At 42.6% G+C, this 16703-nt stretch overlaps 1 protein-coding gene across 1 annotated transcript in view; it reads right to left on the reverse strand.

The window, feature by feature from the left end:
* prkd2 (protein kinase D2) overlaps positions 1-16703 on the reverse strand; it is a 208415-nt gene that overhangs the window by 178376 nt on the left and 13336 nt on the right. The gene's annotated exons all lie outside the window — the stretch shown is intronic.

Consider the following 16703-nt stretch of genomic DNA (forward strand, 5'->3'; position numbering starts at 1 on the left):
ATCAAAAGAAAAAAAAAATCAAAGTGGATAAACTCGACTCGGCACAGCCTGTTACACAACAGGGGTGTCGAACTCCAGTCCTGGAGGGCCGCAGTGGCTGCAGGTTTTCATTCTAACCCATCTTCTTAATTAGTGACCAGTTTTTGCTGCTGATTATTTCTTTTAATTAGCTTGACTCAGGCCCCTTAGTTGTTTCTTTTACCTTAATTAGAGGCCAAATAATAATGAGACATGAAACAAGCGGCCACATGACCAGCTCACCTGTGCCCATCACACAGAATCTGAAATGAGAGAAAGGTGGAGGTCTCAGTAAGGCTGATCTCTCAGGTCATCAAAACACCTTGATGATGTTCTTAGAAAAAAAAAAAACATAAAATCATCAGTTTTGGAAATGTCTGCTGTGGCAGAATGAATAATTAAATAACGGGTTTAATTAACAGCAAGCATTGGGTTCTCATTAAGAAACTGGTTGGAGTTTGAAGCCCCAGGTTAAGCTGGTCATCTGTTGGCTCGTTTCACGTCTCATTTGTGTTTGGCTGTCATTTAATGAGGAAACAAATCAATTCAGAGGACTGAATCCTTCTAACATGGCTGTTAACATAAAGGGGAAAAAAGTAAATTAGCAGTGAAAACTGGTCACTGATTAGGAAAAGGGTTAGAATGAAAACCTGCAGCCACTGTGGCCCTCCAGGCCTGGAGATCAACACCCGTGAACTAAAGGACCCTCCGTAAACCCCTCTCTCGACCCCATCTCACACCCCTTTACTGTCACTTGCCAGGATTAGGTGGCAGATACTGCTCAGTTATTCCAGTGGCCATTCAGTTAAATACAAGACATGTTTTGGGGGGAGGTGTTGTCATGAGATTGGCACAGCTACACCCCTTTAGCGGGATTCCACCCAAAACTGAGGTGCCAAAAGGGGAGGAAAGTTTCAGCAGAATATCAGTTTGGAGCAGACGGACGCACACTTGAAGCTGAGCGTGAAATCTGCTGTGCTGCATTACATGTGTGCTTCCAGACTGGGCCCCCCCGGGGTACCTTCTTGTAGCTTACGTTAAGCAGACTTTATTATCGCAGAAGGGAATTTGTTTGCAGCAGCCAAATGATTTTGGGCACCATTACACAGTGCCATGCACACACATCCCAGGATTTCCTCATGGACTCATTCAAATCAAAGCATCAAAGTGAACTTTGTTGTCATCTCAGCCATATACAAGTATACAGATAGACGAAATTGGGAAGCTCCGGGTCCACCGTGTAACAACATGACGTGCAAATAATAAATTTAAAATACAATTAAAATTTAAATTTAAAATTAAAATACAAACAAGACATTTGCAACGATAAGACAAAGAAGTAGCAGCAATATTGATGTGTCATTAGCAATATGAACATTGACGCAATGTATGGTATTTGCAATCTAGATACATATAGTCTGCAGTGGGTTGGCACCCTGCCCAGGATTGGTTCCTGCCTTGTGCCCTGTGTTGGCTGGGATTGGCTCCAGCAGACCCCCGTGACCCTGTGTTCAGATTCAGCAGGTTGGAAGATGGATGGATACATATACTCAATAGATATGTAACCCTAATTCCAGACGTGTTAACCCACCTGTCATTCCTGCACCCGGCCAGAAGAGATACAAGAAAGAAAGAAAAGAAACAAGACGTGGCATTATAATTCGCACACACACACACAGCCACACCAACACATTTCAACAAATAATTAAATTTAGCAGGATACCCACAAATCACGGGGAATACGGGAGCTCTAAAATCAGTTACTCTTTACACTTGGGAACTTTCCCCTTTCATATGACTGCAAATAACCTGTAACGTTCAGACCGTCGGGTCAGGTCGTGCTGGCAGCGTAATAATGTGCACATCGCCACCGCCAAGTGTGGCGTAAGCATTGTGACAATGAGACTGGCTGGATCATAATCCATTCACACGCTCTTATCGAGGCATGTGTAGGCTTTACCTTGTTGACAAGATGTACGTGGTTGCCACGAGAAGAACACTCAATGGACTTGACTTACTTAGTGACCTACACGAGGAGAGAGAAGTTAGCAGAGACAGAGGCACAGCCAGGAGATGGACGTGCTGGACACTTGCAAGCCCCTGCTCCGCCAAGCCAACTGCCTTTCTCTCCACATCTTATTCCTATCTACAGTGTCTCATGGTAGCATCATTCAAATCCGTCAGAGAAACAGAGGTTAATACTGTATTTAATATATAGTATATAGATTATTGTGTATTTCACAGTTTACTGTTGTTATCTGCCCTGTCTCAATTATGTGGTGCCTAAGGAGGCTGGGCCACCTAATCATGCAGCTCAGCAACTGGCTCCAGCAGGCAGTTAAGGAAAAGCTGCAGTTGTGATTCTTGATTTGTGTGGATTCCCTGGATTGATGAAAGTACTGTTTTTGTTTTGCATTATCAGCTTTGTATGTTTTAAATTTTGCCTTTTAGTCAAACCTACTTGAGCCCTCTTGCTCTGCAACATCCGTTTTTCTTCAGTCCTTTTCTTTTTACTTCTGTGCAAACTCAAAGAAACTTTGCTTTGTTATATTGGTACCAAAGGTTTATATTCTCATCCACCTCCAATTTGAACTTTTGTATATTTTAAATCCTTTGGTCCATTTTAAGGCCTGTGCAGGGCCACAGGTTAGCTTTTTGATTTTAGGGCTCGGCTGCCTGGGGTGAGGCCCAGTCAAGGAAATTGGCCTGGCTTTTGATTGCTTTAAGGTCTGCATTCCCTTTTATGAGATTTACAAATGACAGGAATATTTGGGGGGCATGGGGCGCTGAACAAGAACATAAAGACACAATTGGAAAGTTGTGAAGGGGAAATTTCAGTCCAAATGTCCCGAAAGATTGTCCTTGCACAGAGAACTATAGACACATAGAAGGACCTTTAAGACTTGCCTTGATGTTATTTTGGAGAAACGAGATGAATAGGATTGGAGAGCTTTGCTAGGCTGAATGACCTGTTCTTCTCCAAGTTATTCTAATCTTCCATATTACGTCTTTGTTTGACGGGACTGGGATGTTACAGGGAGTAGAAGATAAACTACAACCAGAGTATTGTACAGCTTGTTCTCTTGACTTATTATCTTATTGCCACAATTATTTTTGTTTTACAAATCTCAAATATAAAATACAAAGGGGCACATCTGACTCCTTCAGCAGAAGGCTGTGGAGTCGAAATCATGGAGTCAAAGGAGGAAACAATTATTGGGAAATCGGAGTCAGAGTCTGTAATATTGTACTGAATCTGACTTAACGTAAATTGTAATATAATGTGTGTAAATTTCCAATTTCACATATACCGATTCAATTAAACTATTTTTTCTTCTACACCAGTGGTAAAAATAGAGCTTCTTTTGTGATTTTGAAAGTTTACTCTTATGTTTGTTGTTAGTCAGTGTTTGTAAGCCACAATAACATGGCTACCACCTTTAAACCCGAACATCAAAAAGTTAGAGTGCTTAAAAGTAGCCAGATGATTCATGCTGGCAGAGAAGAAGTGCCTTGTGTCTTGTATGGTGTGTGCTTTCATTCAATTAACATAATAAATATAGGAGTCTAATTATAAAGACAGGATAGGAGTCAGAGTTGGTAGTACCAGAAGATGATGAGTCAGAGTTTGGAACTGGGGGTACCATAAATTGAGGAGTAAGAGTTTGTGGTGGTAGTACAACAAGTTGAGGAGTAGGAGTCAGAGTTGGTGGTACCAATAACCAAAGAGTCAGGGTCTAGGTTGGAGGTGGTGGTAGCAGAAATTGAGGAGCAAGGGTTGGAGTTGGAGGTTCCATAAACTGAGGAGTGGGAGTTGGAGTTGTTGGTACCATAAATCGAGTAGTCAGGGTCTAAGTTTGAGCTTTTCCATCCATCCATCCATCCATCCATCCATCCATCCATCATCCAACCCTCTGAATCTGAACACAGGGTCATGGGGGTCTGGTGGAGCCAATCCCAGCCAACACAGGGCACAAGGCAGGAACCAACCAACCAACCAAAGTTTGAGCTGTTGGTGCCATAAATTGAGGAGTCAGGGTCTGAGTTGGAGCTGGTGGTAACATAAATTGAGGAGTCAGAGTTGTTGGTGGTAATACAAGAAATTGAGGAGTACGAGTTGGAGTTGATGGTACCAATTATTGAAGAGTCAGGGTCAAAGTTGGAGCTGGAGAGTCAGGGTCTGAGCTGAAGGTGGTGCTACCATAAATTAGAGGAGTAGGGGTTGGAGTTGGAGGTGGTAGTACCATAAATTGTTGAGTCAGGGTCTACGTTTGAGCTGGTAGTGCCACAAATTGAGGACTCGGGGTCTGAGTTGGATATGGTGGTGCCATAAATTGAGGAGTAGGATTCATAGAGTTGATGGCACCATAAACTGAGGAGTCAGGGTCTGAGTTGGAGGTAGTGGTGCCATAAACTGGAGAGTAGAAGTCAGTGGTAGTGGTAGTATAAATTGAGGAGTCAGGGTCAGAGTATAAACTTATGGTACCAGAAATTGAGGAGTCAGGGTCTGAGTTGCATGTGGTGGTGGTGCAATAAATTGAGGAGTAGCAGGTGAAGTTGGTGGTAACATAAATTGAGGAGTCAGAGTTGGTGGTGGTGATACAAGAAATTGAGGAGTACAAATGTCGGAGTTGGTGGTACCAATAATTGAAGAGTCAGGGTCAAAGTTGGAGCTGGAGGTGCCATACATTGAAGAGTCAGGGTCTGAGCTGAAGCTGGTGGTACCATAAATTAGAGGAGTAGGGGTTGGAGTTGGAGGTGGTAGTACCATAAATTGTTGAGTCAGGGTCTAAGTTTGACCTGGTTGTGCCACAAATTGAGGACTCAGGGTCTGAGTTGGATATGGTGGTGCCATAAATTGAGGAGTAGGATTCATAGAGTTGATGGCACCATAAACTGAGGAGTCAGGGTCTGAGTTGGAGGTAGTGGTGTCATAAACTGGAGAGTATAAGTCAGTGGTGGTGGTACCATAAATTGAGGAGTCAGGGTCTGAGTATAAACTTATGGTACCAGAAATTGAGGAGTCGGGGTCTGAGATGTTGGTACCATAAATTAAGTAGTAGGAGTCAGAGTTGGTGGTACCATAAATCGAGGAGTCAGAGTCTGAGTTGCATGTGGTGGTGGTGGTGGTGGTGCAATAAATTGAGGAGTAGCAGGTGAAGTTGGTGGTATCATAAATTGAGGTCTGAGTATAAGCTTATGGTACCAGAAATTGAGGAGTCAGGGTCTGAGTTGCGCCCAGCGGTGGGCTGGATCCCTGCCCGGGGTTTGTTTCCTGCCTGTGTTGGCTGGGATTGGCTCCAGCCGACCCCCATGACCCTGTAGTTAGGATATAGCGGGTTGGACAATGAATGGATGGATGGGTCTGAGTTTCATGTGGTGGTGGTGCCATAAACTGGAAAGTATAAGTCAGAGTTGGTGGTAGTATAAACTGAGAAGTCTAAGTTGGATGTGGTGGTGCCATAAATTGAGGAGTAGCAGACGAAATTGGTGGTACCAGAAATTGAGGAGTCAATGTCCCGAGTATAAGCTTATGGTACCAGAAATTGAGGAGTCCGGGTCTGAGACGGAGGTGGTAGTACCATAAATTGAGGCATCAGAGTCGAAGGTTTTGTGTTACAGATTCCATAGCCCTGTCCCTCAGCACACTATCTTGAAGCCAGAATTGTTTACTTCATGAGGTTTTTTACAAAAAACGTTTGATTTCATAAGACGAAATGCGGGTGCATCTGGGTCCCTTAACCTGCTATCTGGCCACAATTTCATCTCGCAAACATACTAGATACAATACAGATCAAGGAAAGACCTCAAGTTATGGTTTACTGTTTACAGCTAAACCCTTACTTGCATATCTGACCCAAATGGAAAACCATCAGTTCACCCGGCACAGTGATCAAATGATTGGTTTAGTTCTACTACCTTCTTACTTTATGTCACTGGGACTGGCATTCAAGATGGAATAAAGAGCAGAAATAGTTATTAACTTATCCTATGAAATTAATATCCTTCCAGAAGCTATTCATTCATTCATTTGTCCACCGTACTATCTTGTAGGCAGACGTGTACAAGGTAAGCTGCGGAGCTCATCTCCTTCCTTTGACCAATGATCTCGGTAACCAAAATTCTTTCACAAGACCTCATATAGCAAATTGACTCAACTTACGTCTACATCTCACTCTGTCACAGAAAGCAGCTTCTGGCAAACACTGAGAGCAGTCTGTTAACTGAAGATAGAAACCGGAAAAGTAATTAGCACTGGCCTTCTATTTTCAACCTTACACCAACAATTTATTTAACAAGATAATTACACACGCCATTACTGAATTTGTTCAGTTTACTGTAGGTTCCTGTAGCCACAATTACATGTTTAGAGAGACTGAGGTTTTATATAGCAAGTATGAGATAATAAGCTACCAAGGGGTATGCATCTCACTCCCCTGCTCTATCATTATCCGGTGGCCACAAGTCATTTTCTCATGCAACCCACATGCACTAAAAAGCTTCAAGGTAAGGACCAAGTGAAACCAAACCGTGCACAAGAGACATTAAGGTGAGCCCTAGACATCCACTTGGGGCTTAGACTGTTAAGAGATGTTTTACTGAGCACGGGAAGCTTGCCGTGTCCTTGGGAACAATTCAGTGACATGTGGAAGTTTGGACCCCTAAATTAAAATGTCTGCTACTGTGAATAATTAAGTGAGCAGAAGATCCACAAAAGGAATCAAGTTAAAGATGACACGTACACTTCTTTAATATTTTAAGCAATATTACATTCACAGGTACAAAATACCCCAAAAAAAAAAAAAAAAGCGGGAGTGTTCTCCCCTCGACTTTCTCATATATGGGGATGGATATTTGAGGAGTAAACCACAAGACAATGATTTTTATATTATGTACATTAAAGAACCATCAACAACAAATCAAATCAAATTAATAATAAATATATTGAACAATTATTAAAAAAGTAAAGCTGAATAAATCGGACTCTGCAGCTGCATGAATAAAAGGTAAAGTACCACTACCGATTAACAGAAATAGCCCAAAAGTTCATAGAAATCTACGTTTTGGACCGAATACTCAGCTATGGGGATGGATATTTGATGAGTAAACCACAAGACAATGATAATATTTTTATATTATGTACATTAAAGAACCATCAGCAACAAATGAAATCAAATTAATAATATATTGAACAATTCTTTAAAAAGTAAAGTTGAATAAATCGGACTCTGCAGCTACATGAATAAAACGTAAAGTACCACTACCGGCTAACGGAAATAGCCCAAAAGTTGACAGAAATCTACGTTTTGTATCCAATACTTGTATGCAAAATTTGGTTGACCAAAGTGAAAGCACACTCAAGTTATTGTGTTTACACACACACACAGTCAAATATAATTCCAAAAATGGTATTTTCATATTCAGGGAGGTCTAAAACGTTGAGATTCATCAAAATCTCGAAATGGAATTTTTGGACAACTCCAATACTTTTCCTATACATCCGTATACGAGAAAGTCAGGGAGGTCTAAAATGTCGAGATTCATCAAATTGTCGACATCTGATTTTTTTGGAAGACTACAATACTTTCTCTATACTTCGTATACGAAAAAGTAAAAAGGAACACAGTCTCCTAAGGAAGAAGAGTCTGCTCTGCCCTTTCTTCAACAGTTACTCTGTGTCCTGAGACAACTCTAACCTATCACTGATGTGGACCCCGAAGTACTTGTAGGAGTGGACCACCTCTACATCCACTTCCTTGAATAGTCACCTGACATGGAGATTCTTTATTGTGGTGAAAGTCAATCAGCAGTTCCTTGATTTTGCTGAGGTTACGTTTCAGGCAAATTCTCAAAGTTCTCCCCCTGGCTCCCCTCCTCTGTCTCATCCCTCTTATCAATGCACCCCCATAAGTGCAGAATCACTGCAAGGGAAATGACATCTACTATATAATAAAACACTAAGACCTGTGTGTCTAGTCCCTCTTTTGATCTGATCTTTGTCTCTTTGATGAAGCACGAGTGTCAAACGCACGAGGAGGAGTAAAGGCCTATGTGACCCGCCGAGAGAGGCGCCCTTTAAAGACAGCAAGTATAAAACCAGTCAGGAGATGAGAAAGTTACCTCGAATATAACGACAAAGTCTGAGAAGCAGACATTATGGGGAACGCGCTTTGGTGAAGAGACGTTTACACACACACACATACACAAATATAGAGGAAAGGCGCTGAAGGTACACGTATGACAAGAGATGGCAGATATCTTTTATTCTGTTACCTGCTACTGTGCCTAGTACATAATAAATAAATAAGAAAGGACTGTTAGGGAAAAAAATCACTGTGTTAGATTTGAAAGGTATATTAAATTTATAATAGACTGACAGAGAAAGATGTAGAGGACAGGAAGATATGGAACAAGATGATCCGCTGTGGCAACTCCTAACGGGAGCAGCCGAAAGAAGAAGACGATTCAATTTATAATAGATAGCACGGACGGACACACTAACTATGATCTGAACATGATGACTAAGAAGGGAGAAAATTAAAAGACAGAAACCATTTGATGTGGCGGTCACAGCGAGATGCCATGCAGATGTTTAGTTGTTGGTATAAAGGCGATGTAGAGAGCTACACATTAGAAACCTACACTGGGTATAAAAAGTCAACACACTCCTGTCAAAATCACAGATTTTGTAGAATAAAAAAATCAGGAGTGGCCTCGACTTTCTCGTATACTCAGATATGGGGATGGATATTTGAGGAGTAAACGACAAGACAATGATAATATTTTTATATTATGTACATTAAAGAACTATCAACAACAAATTAAATCAAATGAATAATACATTGAACAATTATTTAAAAAGTAAAGGGTGAATAAATCGAACTCTGCAGCTGCATGAATAAAAGGTAAAGTACCACTACCGGTTAGCAGAAATAGCCCAAAAGTTGATAGAAATCTATGTTTTGGACCTAATACTTGTATGCAAAAATTGTTTTTGCTAAGTGAAAGCGTATTGAAGTTATTAGGTTTATATACACACACACACACAGATATAATTCCAAAAATGATTTTTTTGGACTCAGGGAGGTCTAAAACATCGGAATTCATCAAAATCTTGAAATCGAATTTTTGAACGATTCCGATACTATCCGAATGAGAAAGTAAATTGGAGGTCTAAAACATCGAGATTCATCAAAATCTCAAAATCGAATTTTTGAACGATTCCGATACTATCCAAATGAGAAAGTAAATTGGAGGTCTAAAACATCGAGATTCATCAAAATCTGGAAATCAAATTTTTGAACGATTCCAATACTATCCCTACGAGAAAATAAATTGGAGGTCTAAAACATTGAGATTCATCAAAATGTCGAAATCGAATTTTTGGACGATTCCGATACTATCTGAATGAGAAAGTAAATCGGAGGTCTAAAACATCGAGATTCATCAAAATCTTGAAATCAAATTTTTGAACGATTCCAATACTTTCCCTATACTTTGTATACAAAAAAAAGTAAAAATGAAAGCAAGAGAAATCCTGTCAGAACTCATTCCGCCTTTACCGCAAAACTGCAATCTGTACAAAGAAGATGAAAACAAATCAGAAAACTGTTCAGTGAAAAAAATGAAGAACAATTCTACAAAAAACACCTGGTGTCATTAGGTGTGCAGACCCTAAGGGATGTGGCAGTGTTCAGAATCCACCAATCACAATGCGTCTCATCATCTCAAACAATACTTAGTAGGCACCTGACATCAATTAAAGTGTCTCCAATTGAGCTCAGATAATGTTGGGCTGTTCCTGTAGGATTATTCAGATATCCTCCTGGTTACAGCGGTGGTCCACAAAGAGTTTTTAGAACATGAATGGGATCTCATCACTGACAGGCTTCTCACATATTAGGCAGAAGACAACGTATCAATCAGGACAGGCATACAAAAAGCTATCCAAAGCATTAAACATCCCATGAAGCATGGTGAAGACAGTCATCAATAAGTGGAGAAAATATGGCTCAACAGTGACTCTGCCAAGATCAGGACGTCCCACCAAGACTGATGAGAATACGAGGACAAAACTGCTCAGGGAGGCCACCAAGTAAAGTAGCTGCAGGGTTTCCTGTCAAGTCCTGGTCATTCCCTACATGTGACAACAGTCAGTCATGTTCTGCATATGTCTGGTTGTGGGTTAGGGTAGCGAGGCGAAAGACTTTTTTCACAAAGAAAAACATCCAAGCCCGGCTAAACTTTGCACAAAAAGGTATCCCCCGTCTCCCACCACCATATGCAAAAATGGATTAAGGTCCGATGAGACCGAGGTTGAACTATCTGGCCATAATTCCAAAAGGTATGTTTGGTGGAAAAGTAACAACAGCATGTCATCAAAGGAACACCACAGCCACCAAAATGAAGCATGATGGAGGCAGCATCGTGCTGTGGGGCTGCTTGTCTTCAGCTAGAATGGGGGCTTTAGTCGAGGTGGATGGAATCATGAAGACCGCCAAGGATCAGTCGAGGTCCAAAATCTTCAAGCATCTGCTAGGAAGATGAAGAGGAACTTCACCTTTCAGCAGGATGACATTTATTTCATACAAATGATATCGCTCAAAGTGCTTTACAAGATGAAGAAAATAAAAGTTTATATACATATACATGTTTATATTGTAAGGAGGACACTAAATAGCGCCTGACCCGACACAGATTGGACACTGGAGGCACGTGTAAAATAAATAAACTGTTTATTTTTCTTCAGCTGGAGGGCACGTCTTCCCCGTAATCCCTCCAGCCACAACACAGTGCCAAGCACAGTACAGTATACCAAGCACCACCTTCTCTCGCCACCACTCCTCCTCCTCCTCAGCAAGCTTTGTCCTCCACCTCCCGACTCTGGCCGCTGTGTGGTGGTTGCTGGCCCCCTTTTACTGGGTACCCGGAAGTGTTCCAGGTGCTTGATTGGCAACATCTGGCTGCACTTCTGGGTAAGGCAAAACCAGTGCCCAAAAGGGGCCAGCAGCTCCTGCGGAACTCCACAGAGCTGCACAGAACTCCAACCCCCATGAAGCCCTGGGGGAGTCCGAGGCACCCCTGCAACCCAGGGAGGCTGCCATCTAGCGTCCAGGAGAAGATACTGGGCTTCCCCCCCTTGTCCCCCTGGCAGATGTGGTGAAGGGGCGTCCCGACTAGACATGGACCCCGGCCATCCATCACTTTTTATATATATATATATATATATAGTAATAGAAGCGCTATATAGCGCCTGACCCGGCACAGACTCACTCAGAGGCATGTGTAAAAACACACTAGACTTTTATTTTTCTTCAGCTGGAGGGCACGTCTTCCCCGTGAACCCCCCCCCCCCAGTCACAACACAGTCCCAAAAGCACTTAACACAACACACAACTCTCCACCTTGGCACCACCACTCCTCCCAGGCAACCTCGTCCTCCCGATTCTGGCTTCTGAGTAGTGGTTGCTGGCCCCCTTATATCAGGCACCCAGAAGTGCTCCAGGTGGTTGATTGCTGACATCCAGCTGCACTTCCGGAACCCCACAGAGCTGCACATACTTTTGCCACTCACAAATATGTAATATTCAATCAATCATTTTCCTTAATAAATAAATGACCAAGTATAATATTTTGGTCTCATTTGTTTAACTGGTTTCTCTTTATCTACTTTTAGCACTTGAGTGAAAATCTGATGATGTTTTAGCTCATATTTATGCAGAAATATAGAAAATTCTAAAGGGTTCACAAACTTTCAAGCACAACTGTACGTATTACCATGTAACAGATTATAATTGTCCTGCTTTTCGCTAATATACCCATGCCACCGAAAAAAAAGACGTAGAATTAGAAAGTCTATTTCAAGGGCGTCTGAAACGTCGCGCCAGACGTCAAGATGTTTTCATACCAAGAATTCCGCCGATTCCGAATGATTTACCCTTTGATTTCAAACAACTACAATTTCCTGTTTGTTTGGCTTTTGCTATGTCAATTAATAAAGCTCAAGGCCAATCACTGCAAGTTAAAAGGCATCAATTTAGAAAATCCATGCTTTTCACACCCACAACTCTACGTAGCATGTTCTAGAGTGGGCGATACTCAAAATGTGTTCATTTTTGCACCACAAGGCAAAACAAAAAATATAGTGTATCCAAAGGCTCTGGGATGACCACTTATATTACCTACTACAATAAAATGTCAATCAGAAAACTGTTTTTTCCTATTTCTATGTTCTGTTTCCTTCATTTGGGAAATTTACCGGTTATAGATTCCTGGGCAACGCCGGGTACTCCTGCTAGTAAAGAAAAAAGTAAAGTCCGATGGCCAGGAGTTCAGAAAATACAGTAATCCCTCCTCCATCGCGGGGGTTGCGTTCCAGAGCCACCCGCGAGATAAGAAAATCCGCGAAGTATGAGGTTTATTTTTATATATTTTAAGTCCTTATAAACTCTCCCACATGGTTTATAAATATTCCCCATACAGTTATACAGCATAAACCCTTTATATTCTCTTAGTTATTAGGTAAGATTCGTTGAAATTATGTATGTAAACACAGTTTATATACTACTCACAAACATACGTATTGTATATCATTGAGGAATTTTATTTAATACGTAATACAGTTTTAAACATATTGTAATTGAGTAGGTAATATAAAAATACGTGAAAAATCTATAATATGTAAATGCTGTACATAAAACCAAAATGTTATTTTAAAGATACTGTAGAGCGTCTCCGATATCGCATTTGTAGACAGGCCACCGGCAATAAATACCTACAATGCAAGGAAAAAAATTGTATAAAATGTGTGCACAGTTACAATAAATGTACATACATGTACTAAGTACGTAGAAAAATAGTTTTGGGTACTCACCAACTTGTCAGATAACGACGACATTTACTGCACTGTCACAGCTGTTCTTAAGGAGCCTCTTCAGGCGACTGTGTAGCACCGTCGTCGTCTTCTTACACTGAAGGCGTACTAGGCAGTGTTTTGCGTGTAAGGAATATTGTGATGGCCGCTGCTTTTTCATTTGTGTAAAGAGGTTCCTATACACTTCCGTGGCACCGTCAAGAGCATTTTTAAATTGCAAAGAACGAATCATTTGCGGGTCCCATTCTTCAACTGATGTCTGGAGATCTTTTGCCATTCGTAGAATGGTCGCGAGACGCTCGAGAGTTAGCACAGCACCCAGGAGCTTAACCGCGTGCTCTGATTGGGTAGCTTCTCAGCCATCCGCCAATAGCGTCCCTTGTTTGAATTCAAATGGGCAAATCAACTGAGGAAGCACACGTACTGTAGTGATGGGAAGTTCGGATCATTTTACCGACTCGGACCTTTGAGTCTCGTTCAGCAAAATGAACAAATCTTTTTTCGAGTCATTTCGTTCATTTTAGCAAAATATAATTAAAATGTTACCTGTTACCTCCCTAACACATCTACTGCTTACACAAATGTTGATCACACTACAAACAAGACAAAACTATAATGCTATAAGAAACAGAAAATATTAATTCATTGTTTACCTGGGTCTTTAGTCTCTGATTCGCTACTACTGAGCCGGTAAGCGGTCACGTGACAAAAGAACGAACGACTCGAAAGACTCGAGGAATGAACTAATCAATTCTCTTTCCGGCTCAGACTGCATAGGTTAAGCTTATGGGGCTGTCACGTGATGAACGAACGACTCGAAAAACCCGAAGACTCGAAAAAAACTAGAGAAAGTTGCGCAAATGCGCATGCGCGACTGAACGAATCACTCCCACGAGACGACTCGTTCTTCCCGAGTCACATTAAAGATTCGTTCAAAATGAACGAATCGTTCAAGAACGACCCATCACTAACGTACTGTAGACCACAGACATCCGCAAAGCAGTGAAAAATCCGCGATATATATTCACATATGCTTACATTTAAAATCCGCGATGGAGTGAAGCCGCGAAAGACGAAGCGCGATATAGCGAGGGATCACTGTACATCAAAATCAACAAAGCAATGGCTTCATCAAAGGAGAATGAATGTTCTGGAATGGCCCACCCAGACCTGTGGGGGGTGACCTGACGAGAGCTGTGCACAGGACATGCCCTTTCTTTATTTGACAGATCTGGAGGAGTGGGCAAAAAAAAAATCGCCAAGTGCAGGTGTGCCAAACTGATAGACACTTACCCAAAAAAGACCGAGAGCTGGAATCAAATCAGAAGGGGCTTCGTCTAAGTCTTAGTTTAGGGGGTTTGCAAACAAAAGGTTTCTGTAGGATTATTTTGTCACTAAACTGTTTCTGATTTGTTTTCACCCTCTTTTGCAATAAAGGTGGAATAAGCTCCGAAAGGATTTCTCTGACTTTCGTTTTTACTCCCTGTAAGTACACCAGACTGTCTGTCTCCGTCTCACAGTGTCCGTCATGGCTGACAGACAGACAGACCGTGTCCACACTGCTCATATTCCTTCTTTGTATTATCACAGTTTATAACTAGCTGTGCGTGGTCTTCAGTACAAAAAAAAAAAAACCCAAAGACCCCCTAGCAGTTTTACTACATTCGTGAACTTGGAGAGACGTTGGTTAACTCTTAAGAATGACCACCCAGGGCAGAGGATGTGGACCCACCTGTGCTTGCCGCCCCACTGGCTTTGGTAAGAAGACACTGGCTATGCCGTATGGCTGGCATACGAGTCCTATTAATCTTTGTCTCGAGAAAATACCTCCAGATCTGAAAACCTCAAACGTTGCCCTCCATTGCTGAGATGTTTCACTTGCACAAAGTTGAGCCGCGCTGTTTGCATCCTTTTGACATTGTGTCTCTTCGTCTGTGTCGTTAGCACGACGTCGTTGCCTGGTGGCGTTCGCTGCACACACGTTTTTCGTAGTGAGGTGCATGCAAGTGCCGGAAAAAATGTAAAAGTGGATGCATGCGCCATCTAGTGGCTGTGGTTGAGTGTGAGCAGAGCGGACTGCTCCATACACACACACACACACACACAAAGGTCTTTCGTTTATATACGTTTAATGCACTTGGCCGGGTTTGCACACTTTATCAAACTAAATTGAAAGTCAGAACTTCACTCCTTGAGATGAAGAAGGGAAAGGGCTTCCGTAAAGCCCTGGAGAAGCTGCTGAAGGCAACAACCAGCACTGAGCTCGCCAACAGGATTATTAAAGAGCTCAGTCATCCTACACGGCCGCTTCTTCAATCCTCCATTCTGGGCCACTGGCACCAGTAGATTCGGGGACAGTTTCAACCCACCGTGTTATAGAAGGTTACTCGAGGGCGAGTCACACGGACAGATATGGCACCATAACAAAGCACTACGTGTCTCATCTCTCTTACGTATACGCCGACACAAAAATAGAACGGCGTCCCGCCGGCCCAACATACACTTTGTGTTTATACAGCATCCAAGTCTGGGGAGGACAGCTGTAATATTCTTCATTTTCCACGGACTTCTCTCCCGTACCACACATGTGAACTGTCAGCGGCACACCACCCGCCCACCCAGCCAGCAGCGCGCTCCTTTGCTTACGCCGTCTCCGACAATTTAGACTCCACTTTCACTTGCAGGGATTTAGAGGGGATTACTCGAACAAATCCTACAAGCTCCCGGCTCAGGAAGCACTCCAATCCCTGTCATTGTCGGCTGTCGACAAAAGGAAGCTGCAAACCTGAACTGACGACGGGGGGGGTAGGTGGGTGGGCCGCGGTGGCGCAGCTCTTATTGGCTTCAAAGCCGGAGGAGTAACAATGGGACTTGGCTTAACGTCAAGAGGCCTTTCCCGCCAGCCACTGAATGGAGCTTACACGTTGGCTGCTTCCTCCTCACTACTGGTGGTCATTCACGGAGAAGACGAAATTGTGTCATGCCAGCTAGACTTGTGAGGAGCACAGAGAGGCTTGGCACCTCCAATGGCAGGCCTATGGCTCGTTTGTCTTCATGTCAGGACACTTGGATGAAATACAAATTGCACAAGTTGGCACTCATTCACTTAGCTGCCTTTTGAAAGTGCCAGGCATGTACAGGAGCAGAGGGGGCAAAAATGACAACATAATGAGAAATGTCAGCACGGGTAACAATGGCACACAGTCCTTTAAGCTACCATGAGCTGCATAGAAAAGCCAAGTGAACACAAAGAGGAGGGAGTTCACCCCTTCTTCATTTTATATTGCACCTTTGTCAGTCATGGTCATGTAAAGCTGATTGCAAAGAAATGAGCGGTGCCTGATGGCATTGCCATGGCCACATGAGACACACTGTAATAAAAGACGGCAACTTAAGATCCCGTGAAACACCATCTAAGGATAAAGAGCAGCCTGAGCCAAAAGTCGACAGCCCATAAGAGAACCTTGAACAGATAAAAGGGATGGGGGGGCTCACAATCTGTCATTTCAGTGCCCACATATTCTGTCACAGCGCTGCAGAGACCCAAACAAATACAAACCAACTGTGGATGGCATGCCAATACATTACTATGCATATTCACACTCACTCATACAGAATCAGTTTAGAGACGTCCATCAACCGGGGCTCACCTGGAGAAGAACACACCTGCCCATACCTTACTCCAGACACCACCATCATACCATGAGGACACAAGGTGACGTGGCGGTGCAGAGATTAGCACTGCTGCTTTACAGCTCCAGAGGCAGGAACCGAAATACAATCTGTGCCCAGATGGCACATTTCCTCTGTG

This window comes from Erpetoichthys calabaricus, chromosome 1 (assembly GCF_900747795.2).
Source record: "Erpetoichthys calabaricus chromosome 1, fErpCal1.3, whole genome shotgun sequence".
Lineage (NCBI taxonomy): Eukaryota > Metazoa > Chordata > Cladistia > Polypteriformes > Polypteridae > Erpetoichthys > Erpetoichthys calabaricus.